Raw genomic sequence first — 16,308 nt, forward strand, 5'->3', positions numbered from 1 at the left:
GTCAACTATAATACGACTTTATTTGATGCTGAATTAAAAAAAAAATTAAAAGCTCGATATTTTTCGGACAATTTAAAGCAAAGTCGTTCAGTAAAGAGGATCTTTTTATGCAAGGTTTAAGATTACTATGAACAATACATCAAGGGTTCTGGGAGCCAGTAGGACAGCATAAATTTGAAAAAGTTAATCCAACTCTAGCCGCAGGTCCTTCATGATCCAAAGTTGATACATGCTTATGTATCTTTGCAACTGTTTAGTTGCTTTTAGGATTAACGGTTATTTGTAAATTCACGAGTAAAATTATTTAAATAAGGATAGTTAGTAAAAGAATAATTAATATGAGCTTTATGTTCACATTCTTACTGAAAGGTTAAATTAAATATTTAGATCTTAATGAAATAAAAGATGAAGTATACGTGACATCACTACAATTAGTTTGATACTCGCCATCAACTATAATTTTACATTTTAATGACGCTGTAGTTTACACCAAAGTGGTGAATTTGCTGATATATATTATATAAGCTTATTTAAGGCTTTTGTTTGGTTTTACTTCAAGAAGTAAGGTGATAAATCGATACTGTTCAATAAAAGATAAATGATAATTTTCTGTAATCATGTTGTTCATTATGTCCTTCAGGTGCCTGTTATCTTTTCTTTTTATCTTTATGACTTTAGATAAAAGCATTTATTCACATTAAACCATTTCTCGAAGAAAGATTAAATTATATTGGCATTCAATCTTTTCTCATTAAGATAACAGCAAAATGCAATTTGGTGAATCTCGCGTATAATTATGTATTCAATATCCTGTAGAAACCAATTTTATCACGAATTTGACAGTAAGCAATAACGCTTTTCTTCAATTAAGCGAATTCTATTTACTTGAGGGTGCATTTTTCATTTTAGTACATTAAATTGATTTATGTTTTGCAGTTAAGTATAAAATGCACTACGCACGTATTTCATTTTATGTTTGCATTGCATTAAGACACGACCAGACAGGAGCAATACGCAGTACCTTAAGAAATAGTTTGATTGTGTTCTGTGTTTGCCCTAGCGCCGACAGGCCAATTCATACATTATATTATCATGATTAATTTATGAATTTTGTACATTATTCAAAATAGATAAAATGCTTCAACAGGTAACGTATCACGCAAAACTAATAAAAAAAAGCAAAACACTCAGCTCCTTTGAAGAAAGTTACAATGTTGATATATGATTTCTAAATTGTTGTTTTTGCTTGATGGTTGTTTACCGATATCATATGCTCAAATGATATTTGAAAATAAAGTTATCCACAGTAACCTTGTAAATATAAAATATGATAAACAAGATCAACAAATAAAGGCGGCGTTCAATACACGCAACCCACATATGACCCAGCAACAAGAACAAGTGGCAAGGAGCCCAGGCGGACCCCAAACAAAAACAGGGCAGGGCAAAGACAGAGCACGCATTTTGACTTCACATAAAAAAGGACATGTTGGCTTTAAACTCTAAACGCATTCTGTAAGTGGACACAATTTGAATATTGTGTCATTTAAAAACTGAGTGTTGTTTTTGATGTTTTTACAAGAGAACAACTTTCTTTGTCATGTTATATTGCATGCAGCTTCGCATGCACATTTTTTACATTCTTGGAATCAAAATAGACGTATTCGAAAGAATGACATATACTTCAATAAAATCAAAAATGGTACTAGGCCTCAGTTTCATTAGTATTGCAAATTAAACAATGTCTTAAATTACTATCAAAACCTAGAAACACCTGAATATCTACCTGTCTGTATTTTTAGATTATGAGCTTAGATCATTACAATATTCAATGAGGCTATTTTATAAACACTAAAGATCAAGAACATTTTCACCATATGGTCAGCGAACAAAAGTAGAAGAGGAAAGAAAAGTTTTGAACAGTTACGTTTTTTGTTCGTTATATGTTGCATTATCCTACGGCATTGTGTATGCCAACACACTGAATGATAGAGAGTTGACGCAGTGTGTAATTTGTACCTTTACTCAAACAATATTGGTAGGACACATTTACGATCAATCAATAATGGTACTGAATAGAATCATATCTGTAACGGTTACAATTTCGCCCGTTTACATGCAGTTACATCCATAAAAAACTTCTTTGTACAAATTTTGTCAAGGATTTTATAAAAAATAACATTTTGAATGCTGAAATTTGGTCAAATATTTAGCATTTGGCTTTGTATTTTAGAAGATGTCAGTCTTTTATGAAAATATTATGTTATATTAGAAATATGTTTAGTTTTCATTGTATGAAACGTTTAACATTAAGGCAAACACAGTTCTAGAAAATATGAAATATTGTGTAATAAGCAATTGAATAAAGTTAAGGTACGCTGCATTAATTGTCCAAATAATTTGATCTTTAATTTAAGAACAATATGTTGTATCTTCATTCTCAGTCGTATTGAAATAAACCTATTATAAATTTGAAATATATACTACAGTTCCACTTAGTCATTTACCTAAAAATGTATTCTTATTTAAAATTAATAACACCAGTCAGTTTTGCAAATCTCTAAAAATTCTGATATAGTAAAATATTGCGATTTGTGTCTTGCAACAATTCATGTCTATATTTAATTAAATACTTATTCTCAATGTCATTTTGTTTTAACGAAAAGTTAAATCATAATTGAGAGAAAGATGTCTGAGACATGAACGCGAATCAAACCATGTTTTCTTTGAAATTGTGATTATATTTTTTTCAAAATATTTTGAATAAATATACTTACTTTCCAATGTATATCAGGACAAACATGACATTTGACATTTCGATTTCAATATTTAGTTGAGTTCACAAGGCTGAAGTTATTTAATGTTATTTAAAGATGTGACTTCTATGAAATAAAATGTTTTGAAATAAAATAACACCTTCAAGACAAAGAAATATATCAAGTTCTAGACTTATTTATTCATTAAATTCTCAAAGCTTCTAAGCTGGCTTTTCTCAATAATAAACGATTTCGCTGCTTTAAATGAAAATTAGAACTCTTACGATATATAATTGGCCTTGTAACTTAGTTTTGACTTCGATATATGATTTGGATATAAACTATTGAAATGACAACAAATTAAAGTCATTAACATTTTAATTTAACGTGTCGAGTCCTTTGTGAAAACGTGTTCAACTTGTTCCTCTTATTGAAGCTGTATAACGTAAGCCTCGACAACTACAAAAGTGTAGTGAACATTTTTCTGTCCAAACTAATCTTAAATTAATTAAAGTCTGCACAAAGTTATTTGCAACTGAAGTCATTAAGGTGAAATGTATCTAAAATATCTCTTTTCCTGGTTTTACGGTGCAATAAAACGATTTTGGCAAGATTGTTAATTTCTAGTCTGGCGTTTATCTCCCTATAAATAGTAGCTATTAAAAGTCATTGTCACGTAATATGTCTGTTCCGGATTGATTTCCAGACACCAGTACTGATATTTATTGGACTGATCTTCAAAATGCAATTCCTTAATAACTACGTTTTTGTGTCTGCTTTAAGAGCAGAAGGACAATTTTAACCATCTTATAATTCCGTCACTTATATTTGTGTGTCTGTATTTAGAACAACATGTTATTTTAAGTGCCCTCGGTCGCGATTAATCTAAAAAATGTCACCAGTCAAACAAGTAGGTGTAAATTACAATTTCAATTTTATATAGAATAGTGTTTACGATTAAAAATTTTTATTATCACTTCAAGAACGTGACTTTTTGTACAAACAGAGCATGTGCGAAAGAAAAAGGTGCATACTACATATTCGTATGTCTAATACATGTACTCGTTAGTGATCCAATCAGGTGACATTGTGGACTAAATGAAAATATTACAAATATAGATATTATATACACATTGTGAATATCTTATTGTATTCTGTAAATTAAATAAAAAATGTAAGTGATTTATCTCTGAAAAGTAAATTGTCAGTGAACATATTTACTGATAAGATGGTTAATTTAGATTGTAATTATGTTGTACAATTTGCTGCTTAGCGGCAATATATCTTTCACCAACCTTCAGGACAAATGTTTAATTGTTTCAATATGTTCTCTTTAACATAAACATAGCCCATATTAATTGGTAAACCGTGTGTTATTGATACATTTTATTGTTATATTGCTATTTTTTTAAAGTTTAAGCAGCAAATAATTAAGTATAAGCTGTGAAATTTACACATTCAAATTTATTAATAAGTGATAAACTGCTTATTTTTGCATCAACAAGATTTTATTCGTTAACATAATCTTGGCATGTGGCTTTGTTCTGCTCTATAACATTATAATATAAATTTTTTTTAACAAGTTTAACATTCATTTGCTTCCGTAAAATGATTTTACATAAATAACGAGGCATAATAGTAAACTTGAAAACATCATGTTTATTAATTTGTCTCAAAACAATCAAATAGGCTTAAATCTGCCAACTGATCAATCACACTGCTTGAATCTTGCCGGAAAACTGTAATAATTTTGAAATCAATTCACACGCAAAAAAAACAATACACGACACCTTTGTTTATGTGCATGTTTGTGCTCAATGAGATTTAGTTGCATATCAATTTTATTTATCTTAAAAACAGTTTAACTTAGCGCCTTCTATAACTGATTTAAGTTCAAATAAAGGGTGACGAAAATTTCATAGAGATATTTCTGTGCATTTGATATTAAGATTAAACTATTTTTCTCAATCTTAAAATCAAATGTCAATGTCTTAAAAAAATTGGTCCACCGAAACACATTTGACAGAATTCAACTTGCACAATCGAGTGTCATTATAGAAGTAATTTATTTTCGTATAAAATACATGAATTTCTTCACTACGAACGAATTGAAATTACCCGCTTGCATTTTTTTGTTTCTTGAATCGGTAATGAACTTCCGATTCGAATCATATATTTATTGGCAAAATCTGGCATTTCAAATGGCATTTTCAAAATATCTATGAAAGAAATGTAGAACAAGTAAAATAATGTGTTTTGATAACGTGTTGTGCAAATTGTGTTATGTTTTGCACAATAGAACTTTTTCGCAAATTCTCTTCTGTTTTGTACAGTAGAACTTCGGCAAGTAAAGGTTTAATGACTTCGACTCACATTTGTTGCTGAATTTGCAGAAAACATTGCGAGACATCACATAATGAACTGAATTTACCAACGTTTATATGGTAGACATCTCGATCTATGTTTTTATGATGCATTAAATATTAGTGCTTAAATTGTAGTATACAATATTGTGTTTTAAGCAAATAATAAATACTTATATATACTATATATAATAATAATAATTTAATTTATTATTATTATAATAATAATAAAATTAATAATAATAATAAAATTAATAATAATGATAATATAATAATAATGGTAATAATAATAATAATAATAATAATAATAATAATAATAATAATAATAATAGTAATATAAAGCGTTATTTTCTTATCAGTTTTCCAAAGGTTGTCAAGTTCTGTCATTCCTTTATTAAGTTATACCCTTTGGCACTTATAAACATCTCTTTAAAAACTGTTGCAACTAACTTTAACTTTAACTTGTTTTCCGCACAATTGCTACTCAATACACATACTAAAAATATTTGTCAACAAACCTATTGCTTTTTTTGTATCACGTGTTTTAAATCTTTGAAAAACATAAATAACTCAAAAAGTACACCATAACGCTTTGTACTCATTTGTAAGGAATAAACACATATTTAATATGATTGTTTCTCTTGACCAGCTCATTTAATTCATCATGTAATTACTTCTTGTTTATCAGATTTATTTCAAAACAATCAAACATCCTTCAAGTTTAATCTGCCAACTGATCAATGAAAAGGCTTGATGTATCTTGCAGAAAAAAATATTAATTTTACAAAAAGTTAACACACAAGAAATACATGTACCAATAATATTTTTTATATGTGCATGTTTTTGCTTCAATTTTTATTACGCTATATATAAATGTTTTCACCTTTGTTACGTGATCTAAAACATCTAATCTAGAAACTAAGGAATCGCTTTGTCACCATGAGACACCTCGTTATATAAATATTATAAATAGATAAACGTTTGATTGTTTGTTTAAGACAAAGATTAAATGATTGAACTGGTCTTTGGAATTCGGAAAAATGCTGTTTTTATTGTAGAACATTTGATAGTTTCCATTCATAAACTGAAAACTCAAAGAGTTATTTGTTTCTATTGCACATATTGTCTTTTTTATATTGTTACTTCTTACAATATTTCTTTATATCTTTTATTTCTTGATTTCTTTATTATTTTATCATACGAATAATGAATAAAGTATAGTTTACAGTTTTATTTAATCAAACATCAAAATGTTCCCAGAGAAATGAAAAGGTTGGAGAAATATGGCCACTTAAATGACAGGGAGTGCCGTCAAAGCAAATGTTAGTTGACTTAAATATTCTATCAGCTGAGAGTAAAAGCGAGGATGCATATTTATTATGTACTCAATGTATGCGTTGCTTTTAAAACAAAATATGCAAATAACTTTCTTACAAAATAGCAAACACTGTGCGAAAAGTATAATCAGCAAAACTGTTACGAATAAATCAAGCTAGACTCACAGGAAAAAACAAAGTAAGCGTAACAGTAGCAAGGCAGACTACTTGTCATTTGGGCAAAACCTAGAAACGTAACCTGATTGAAAAGATTTAAGTCAATCATTGCAAGCGCACAGTACTCCAGGCTTGATATATCACCAAATCTCAAAACTATGAATGACAGGCAACGTATCCTTACTTATAAGAGACTAGTCGTATATATTTATTTATCTTTTATTATTTTTGAAAGTATAGTATGTAACTTTTATAACAATTGCAATTATCAGGGACCAATGTTGTAGTTTTTTTAACAGAATTTCAAAATATATAAGTTAGATATTACTTTTAAAGGGAGATATAGAACTGTTTTACATACTATTAGATGTGTTATATTTGTTTTATAAGATGAAAAATTTTCCGGCTGAAATCGGTAATTTAACCCATTCTTTTTTACAATTTTAATATTTGTTTACAGCCTTATTTAGAATATAAATGTTAGGTATTTGAGTACACTAAGAGCACAAGGAGAAACGTTTTCCCAAGCAATATCAAAAATTCTGTAATGCAAAAATATACTAGGATTCCCGCACACTATGTTATATTTTTCTAAAAGCTTTAATATTATAATTGCATAATTATGACAATAACAGTTTAACTTGGCGCCTTCTATATTTAATTAAGTTCAAATAAAGTGTGACAAAATAGATATTTCTGTGCCGTTAATAATTTAAATAAACACAATGGTACTCATTCTTAAATCAAATGTTAAGTCTTAAGTCTTAAAATCGGCACAGCAAGCACATTTGACATAATTCAATTAACACAAACGAATGACTTCATAGAAGTGATTTATTTACTTTAAAATGAATTGAAATTCTGCACTACGAATGCATTGAAATTACCCGATATGCAATCAATTTGTATGTTTTTAAATCGGTTATGGACTTCCGATTCTCATCAAATATATATTGCAAAACTCTGGTATTTCAAATGACATTTTCAAAATATCCATGAAAGATAATATAGAACAAGTAAAATAATGCAGTAAAAATTATGCTTTTCTCAACTTGTGTTGTGTTATATAAAGTAGATATTCGGCAGGTACGGGTTTACTGACTTTGACTCATTCATGGTGCTGAATTGCAGACAATATTTCGAGACGTTACTCATTGTGCTGAATTCAATAGCGTTTATATGGTTAACATCAAATCAAACACTGTAGTATACACAATTGTGTTATATGCAAACAAAAACAAAATACAAAATAAACAACAAAGAAACTTAAAAGCGCAATTAAACTGTACATTTTACCCTTGTAATTTGCTGTACCTCTTTTCCAAATTAATTGATTTCATATTCAAGAGTAACATTTTGTCTACATTATCATGGTCAATCATCCCCTAATTAAAACATACCTTTTGTCACGTTTAAAACATGTGTTGATCAAAAGTACTGGTCAATATAAATACTGTGTTTATATTCTCAATAGAACTGCATGCCGATTTCGCCACTTTTTTCGAGAAAATTAAGTTGTAATAATTGAAAGAGAGGCACCTGGGCTGAATTCAACGGGCCGAGTATTCAGCACAGTTGGAAGTTGTGTGTAAAATGAAGTAAATTGCATAACTCAATGTTCTTTTATAACTCACTCAATAGTCAGAGGTGGATTAAATTCTAGACTCATTTATTCATTCAATTCACAAACCTGTTATACTGTCTGTGTTTTTTTTTAAATAAACGTTTTCACTTCTATAAATCATAATAAGAATAAAATAAAAGAAAAAATATCTTATAACTGATATAGTAATTTATTTCTGACAATATAGTTGATAAACAACGTTAATATAAATAGATCCTGTATGACAACAAATCAACTTCATTAGAACTTTAGCTCTATAACTTGAGTGCTTTGATATTTCAAATGCAATTAACTAATTACTGCGTTTTTGTGTCTGCAATACGAACAGAAGGACACTTTTATTGAGCGACATTTGTCGCCCCCCGAACAATTAATTTTAAATTCCATCAGTTATTTTAGCGTCTGTATAATGGTACAGGAGAGCAATTTTGTTGAGTACCATAGGTCGCCCCCGATCAATCTGAAAATATCATCACTTATAGATGTATGTGAAAATAATAATTTTTATTGCATGCAAAATAGTTTCACAATAAAAGGTTGTTATTTCATCCCTTAAAAAGAACATAAATTAAGCACAAACATAAAGATAGCTCATGCTATTGTAAAATCGTGCGTTAATGATGCATTTTATTGTTTTGATAACGGATGTGGCAGCAAATACTCACGTACAAGCTGTAAAGGTTTCCATATACACATTAATTGTTTATTCATTACTGCTAAACTACTTAACCTTTTCATAGTTTAACTACTCCTTGAAATTTAAATCGTTAATATATATTTGGCATGTTGCTTTGCTCTGCTCTTTGACAATCTCCTAAATAAGTCCATGACAAAAAGATCAATGTAGATGATATTTGTACATGTTTATTAAATATGATTTTACATACATTTGTGAAATAAAGTGGTCAACATCGTGAACTTGAAAACATGTATTCAAATTATTGAATAAATTATTGTTTCTAAAAGGGGCTTACTTGAAATGACACAAAATCAACGCCAATAACATTATCCACACATTATCTCTAATAATTTGCAAACACGTATAAACGTGTGTCAAAAATTATTTTTGTCGGGCCCGCTTGCGGTGATCTCAACTTAGTCGTCATATTTGGCGTTTAGTTCGGTGTATATGCGTTAGTGCGTCCGTCCGGAATTTTCCGGTCTTCATCTTGCTCATTCTTTGAAGGATTACAAAATAATTTGGTACAAATGTTCATCATGGTGTGATCGAGTGTCACACACAAAACCCAGGTCCGCCGCTCAAAAGTCAAGGTGACACTTGGGGGTCGATGCAAAACCTGTTTTCGGAGCGTAACTTCTACATGAATGGAAATTTTTAATGTAATTTGGGACAAAAGGTCAACGTCTCACTTCATTGTAAAAGGTTAAATTAATAATTTAAACATTCATGTGTGAGTATAACTTCTGTATACTTGAGAGAATTTTAATATAACTTAGAGCAAATGTTCTCCATAGTGAGTTGGCTTGTCTTGTGCAAAATGAAGGTCAAAACAGGTCAAAGATTAAATAAAAATATCAAAATTTGTTTCTCTCTCTACTGTGGCTTATGCTAAGTATTAACTTTGAAGTACTAAGCTTAGTGGTCAGAGGACTTTTGTGGAGCGCGCTTTCGCTGAGCTTGACCTAGTTGTCAAAATAGCTGTTCGGTGTTTGTATGTGCGTGTGACCAAACTTGTCCATGACATAACTTCTTTGTAGATGGAGGAATTTTCTAATAACTTGAATGAGTTTTAGGCAGAAATATTCATTATGAGACTTTGTTTCATGTACATGAACCAGGTCCCTGGATCAGAGGTCAAGGTCACCTAAGATGATGCAATGTCAAGAATATTCGCCTTGGGTATATGTATACATATTTCTCCTTGATATGAAGCTAATAGGTTCAGGTTTGAATTAAGACAAGCGGGCTCGACATTCTGCCGGTGGGCATGTCTTGTTAGAATTAAGTTTGCTACATATTTCACATATGTCATCAATTTGTTATTTTTACACAAACTTATAGTTTTAATTTTCATGTCTTTCATGTTAAATCATTGACGTTGCTCCTGGGATTGGGTCTAATGTAGCTTTTTCCGCCCGAGGGCCGATCTGTTTACAGTAAACTTTACAAGGAGGAACTGAATATAAAAAGAGTTTCATTGGTCATTTTAAAATTACATAATAAAATCTTAGAATATCATTGGCAATTCTATAAAAAATGTAAAGAAACGTTCTATTCATTCTTAGATAGTTCTAAACTCAAATGTAAAGGATTATTCTTGACATTATGAAATAAAATGTAAAGGGTAGCTCTAAAAAAAATGTATAGGGTAGTTTTTTTTTAAACTTTCTAGTTTCTAGTTGCTCAGATATTAAAGTTATTAACAATAATTCTTGCATTCAGATCTCAATACATTTTCTAGTGAAAAGTTTCTTTTATGTAAGAACTGAATGTATTTTACATAAGATCTGAGTTTTCAATTTTGTTTACAATAACGAAAATAATATCAGAACGTATCAGGCACCTAAGTTTATGATGTTCAACAAGTGTCTAATATATTATATATGATTATTGATGTATTCAATTGATAAACTATTTAAAAATATATATTTTTTTGCATATGAATCAAGTATTTATAAAAATAACTTCCTTACTGACTGCGTAGATGTTGGTGTTAGAAATTGAGTTCACTTACTGAAACACGACAGGTTTGCTTAGAAACACATGCATGTACATGGGAAACTAAGAACTAATATGAAATACTATGCAAATCAACCGGCAAGTTAACCAGTTTTACTTTGACCCAGTATCTTTTTTAAAGATACTTCTTGTTTGAAGAGCATTCGATGTTCGCATTTCTCATTGACATATAGGACATTCAGAGAGTTAATTATTTGATATTGTATTTTTATACAGTATTTTTTTAATTTATTTTTTATTTATCTATCTATTTCAATCTTAAATTATTATTTGAAAATATTGGATATTCATGTATGCAACTTTTACAATTTTCAGAGACCAATGTTGTAAACTATTTCTGAGAATGTAAATGCATATGAAAAATGACCCAATATTAATAAGTGTTGCAGTGCTTTTCACTCCAGTCGGGTTAAGAGTAACATAAACATACAATTTTCAATTTATTTTTGAGTACATGTTTTAATTCGTAAAATCGTTGTATTTTCTAAATAAAGTGTGACAGTTTTGGACCTCAAAAAAATGAATACTCTTTGTATCTACATTTGCCCCAAAGATACTAACTGAGTTTTAGGTTAATTCGATAACATCAAATTACGACTGTAACAATATCAAGTAAATGCATCTATAAAACTTTGTTTAATGGCTAACATATTACCATATATACAAAAAGAAAACGTTTTGTACGGATGTAGCAGAAAAATAGCTCATACAAAAATAGACTAGGATTGCCACAGATTATGTCAAAGCTAATTAAAGAAACATTAACAATATAATTATCCACTTGGCGCCTTCTATAATTGATTTCATTCAAATAAGATGTGTCATGTGAGTGAATTTTCATTTACCGAACAGCTTAATAATCGGTTCATTTTATCAGCAAATATTATATAAAAATGTCATAATTCTCTGTTAGCTATTCCGTTGAGACCGCACATGAATATTGCTTTTCAAGAGAGATTCCTCCATGCATTGAGTACTGAAATTAAAGCAATTGTATCCCTTCTCAAATCTAATAATTTTCTTAAGATTGTAATTTCATATCAAATTGGCACAGCATGCACATTTGACAGACTTTAATGGACACAATGGAATGGCATTACATAAGAAATTTATTTTCTATTGAAGATATTTAAATTCTGTACTAGACACGCATTTAAATCGCTCGTTCATGCGGCATCTATGTTCTTGGATTGGTAATGAACTTTCGATTCTTGACAACGACATATACAGCGTAAGTATTACATAATTAGTGACATTTTATAAAGGCCTTTGGAAAGAGAAAGTTTGATTGTATGCTAGAATGATGATGATTTCAAACGTTTTGAATATTTCTCTTTTTAACAGTCGTCTTTTAAAGAAAATACACGTGTAAAATACTACGTTTAAATTACTCATAATATTAACGATATTAAAGGGAAAGAATTTAACGCACTCTATGGTGTAGATGCTTGACTTTTAAAACTTTATGGTCTTACATAGTCTTACACTGCCATTTTTATAATTTATTTCTACAACTTTCTAGTAATTTCACATTTTAGAAAAAAGGTTTGTGGACTAGCGGGCACATTATTTGAAAATGAAAAACACGTTATGTCATTGAATGGAAATATTGTTAGCGGTTCGCATTACGTGCAATAGTTTCCTGATTTGAATTAGTTCATATTTTAACGAACATATTCTACAGATGGCCATTGAAATAATATGCATGCTGTAATATCAGTAAGCATGTATTTATGAATAAATTCTTTTTTACTTAAGAATATAGCCCATATTTTAAGCATTATGGGATACTATTAATATCTACAAAGTAACAGCTTGAACAAATCTGCATATATTTTCAAATTCTTATTCATATGCACCATATCCCTTTGTCAAGAATTAAGCTGGGATTAATGGCATGTTTTGTAGATGTCACTGATCCTTATTATTATATATCTTTTTTATAATCGCCCTCAAATACATTTATTTAAAGCAAAGGTGCGTTTGAATTCCAGAAACAAAAATTAAAATCTAAAAACCATGTTTTAAATTGCTGTAAATCCACATGTGTGTAAATTTGATACAAAACAATAGGGTATATTGATATTATATTAGGATAACGTTTCGTTTTATCAGATAGTCACTCAGTAAAGCATTTAAGATACGAAAAAGTAAACCTTACATATGTAAAAATATGAATTTAGTATATGGATACATGATATTTGACCTATTATTATTACTGGTCTTTTCTAGACTGATGTTTTCATCAGACAAGATGCTTTCCAATTACAATTTATATTTTTTAACATTCGTCTGTCAATCACAAAGTGATTGTTAGGCTTCACTGTCAAATTATTATAAGTCATTATTGTAGATGTCTTATTTCCTTTGACCATATTCTTGTAACATTCAAGTTTTCTTTTTTACATTTATAAGTGTCTGTTTCCGAAAGTTGGAGGAAGAAAGAGTAAAAGCGCCTTTATAGACATTTCTAGAAAGTATGTTACTTGTGTCACGTGATTCGAAAATCCTCTTATCTAGACACGGTCAGGATGTGCTCTGTCAATATGAGACAACTAGGAGTATTAAAATCGTCAATAAATAAACGTTTGATTGATTGCTTGTAAAAGTTTAAATCAATGTACCATTAATGGTCTTTCATCAACTGTGAACAAGTTCATATTGACTTGCATTTAAGATAAATTAATATATACAAACTGCTTGAGTTGTGGAAAATACTGTCTTAATCTTTGTTACCAGTAAAGTCAAAAATATTTTTATATCTTTATATGGGTCACGTAAGTGACGTTGTAATAAGTCTGAAAGCTTCTTTACGACAATGTTTACGATTTTATAAAAATACAAGTTTAACATGTTACCAGAAAGTGCTAATATTTCCAACTTAAGATATTACTTTTTATTCAGTTTAAAAATCTGGAAAGAAAGTGATCCATCGGAAGTATTAATCACAACAACAAAATTACATAAGAATTACAGACTCGGTTTGATTGAGTCTGTACATGAGGAATACTGAATAAGTGCAACATCCCTCACGCCACTAGCACCGGCTTGAGCGGTACTCAATTCTCAACACTTAATAGTGCTGGTATCAATGATCCCGAAGGACCAGAAAAATATAACAACACTGAACTGAAGTAGCGGCCACACAGCATATGACACCTGCTGTTGTAAAGTATAACAATCTGGAAAGAAAGTGATCCACCGGAAGCATTAATCACAACAAAATTACAAAAGAATTGCAGACAATTAAAGTTGGCGAAGATAGGAAAGTCACAATTTATTCTGTTGGTTGATGACGTCATAAGCGAAGGTCTTTGTCAGTAGTTGAAATGCCCTATTTGTGAATTGTATGTGCAAAATATTTCTTATTGATTGCTTAGGAAACATGTGCCAATCAAAGTGACAAGAACAACATACATGCACACTTAAATCCACCAATTCAACACAAACGCACACACGCTGCACTCATGAACCTTCCTTCCTACAAACCTATCTACCTACTACCTACCTACGAGTACATAATACACGCACGCACGCACATACATACATACATACATACATACATACATACATACATACATTTTGACACCATGTCCAAAATATCAAAAACATAAACTTATGTTACAGATTATTATGCGTATTGTGTCATTGTATGTTTTTGCAATATATATTAAAGTTTAATTGCAATGTATCAGGTAGCCTTTAGCCTCTGGCAACAGTTTCAAATGGCAGCCCTGATACAGAGAGGCATTAGTTATGACTATTCCACAAACACCCATAAAATAACTGACAGTATAATAATTATTTGTTCTCAAAAGACATGTTACACATTTTAATATTAATCCGATAAACTCAGATCAAGTTTAGAACAACATAACTTGAACGATTTATAATATGCTCTTTAATTTTAGTTAATATGCGACCTTAACGTAACAAAATTCGGTCATGATGTTGCATTATAATGTTATTGGTCCGGTATTGAGCTTCTGATTCTTATCAATGAAGTAAAACGCAGAACTATTTCGTACGTTTTATCTTCAAAATGTTCACGAAATGGATAACTAAAAGTTTGCTCACAATTAATATCTCTAAAAAATGATTTATGTTTCAACTTAACCTTTGTGTAACGGATAAATCTTTATTACGTAACAATGTGTAACAATAAATATATAAAATATGACAACAGTTACATTGGGCGCTTTTTTTTGCTTGTCTTGATTTATGTTATAAAGTGTGTTTGAAAAGGTGTTCCATTCGTTGAACATTTTGATTACTCTACGAAAAATGTCAACTGATTCTGCAAAGCATTGATAAATCAAGTAAAGAATTTATATCCATGATAAAGTCAAATATAACTTCCTCGCATTGTAAATTGCCAGTGAAGTTCGCACAGAAGCCATATTTTACAGCATGCTATGAACACAATTGAATGTCGTCAAAATCAATTCATTCATTGTCTTTCTAAACTGATTGAACTTCTTCACTTTGCACGCGTCTTATTCTTTTGGTTATGCGGCATTGAGTAATGAACTTCAATATTTTATCGAAGTAAATAAATAAAAAAAAGAAATGTTCGATCACCAAGCATACTTATTTTGCTTTGCTGCTAAATTAATTCTTCTATTAATCATACCATCTGCCCATCTGCCCATATATACATGTATTCGCCCTAAAAGGAAATTTTACTGACAAACTCCCTCAGGCTGTTAATTCGACAACACCTAATTACGTCCTAAACATCAAAAAATGAATGCGTTTTAATAATGACTATATTTGATTAACCATAGGCAAACAAATGAAAGGAAAACGGTTTGCTTCGTTGTATTAGAAAATAATTTGATATGTAGATGTCGACTGGGATTGCTGCATAAAATTTATGTATTACTTTGTTCATTTTTAAGAATTTTTTATAATATCATGATAATAAATATCATAACATCATTTTAAAAGTGAGACCATTCTATAATTGTTTTAATATAGAAAAAGTGTGTGTTTTATAGAAATTTAATGGTGTGATGTACTTCACGAGGGGTCATTATATCATCGAATATTATATGAAAATGTCATACACATTATTTAACTATTCCGTTGAGACCACAGGCGAATATCGCTTCTAAACAGATATACAAACGTAAATTAAAGCAATTGTGTTCAATCTGAAATCAAATTATTTCTCAGAACTGTAATGAAATTGACACAGCAGGCATATTTGACGGGATATAATGAACACACATTTGAGTTTCGTTACAAAAATAATTTAATTTCTTTACAACTGAATGAATTTCTGCATTATGCACGCATTCGAACCGCTCGATTATTTAGAGCGCTCGTTTGGTTATTATGTTGTTATAATGTTCTTGGTCCGGTAATG

The sequence above is a fragment of the Ruditapes philippinarum genome, unplaced genomic scaffold, assembly GCF_026571515.1.
Source record: "Ruditapes philippinarum isolate M1 unplaced genomic scaffold, ASM2657151v2 ctg1242_1_1_1_1, whole genome shotgun sequence".
Lineage (NCBI taxonomy): Eukaryota > Metazoa > Mollusca > Bivalvia > Venerida > Veneridae > Ruditapes > Ruditapes philippinarum.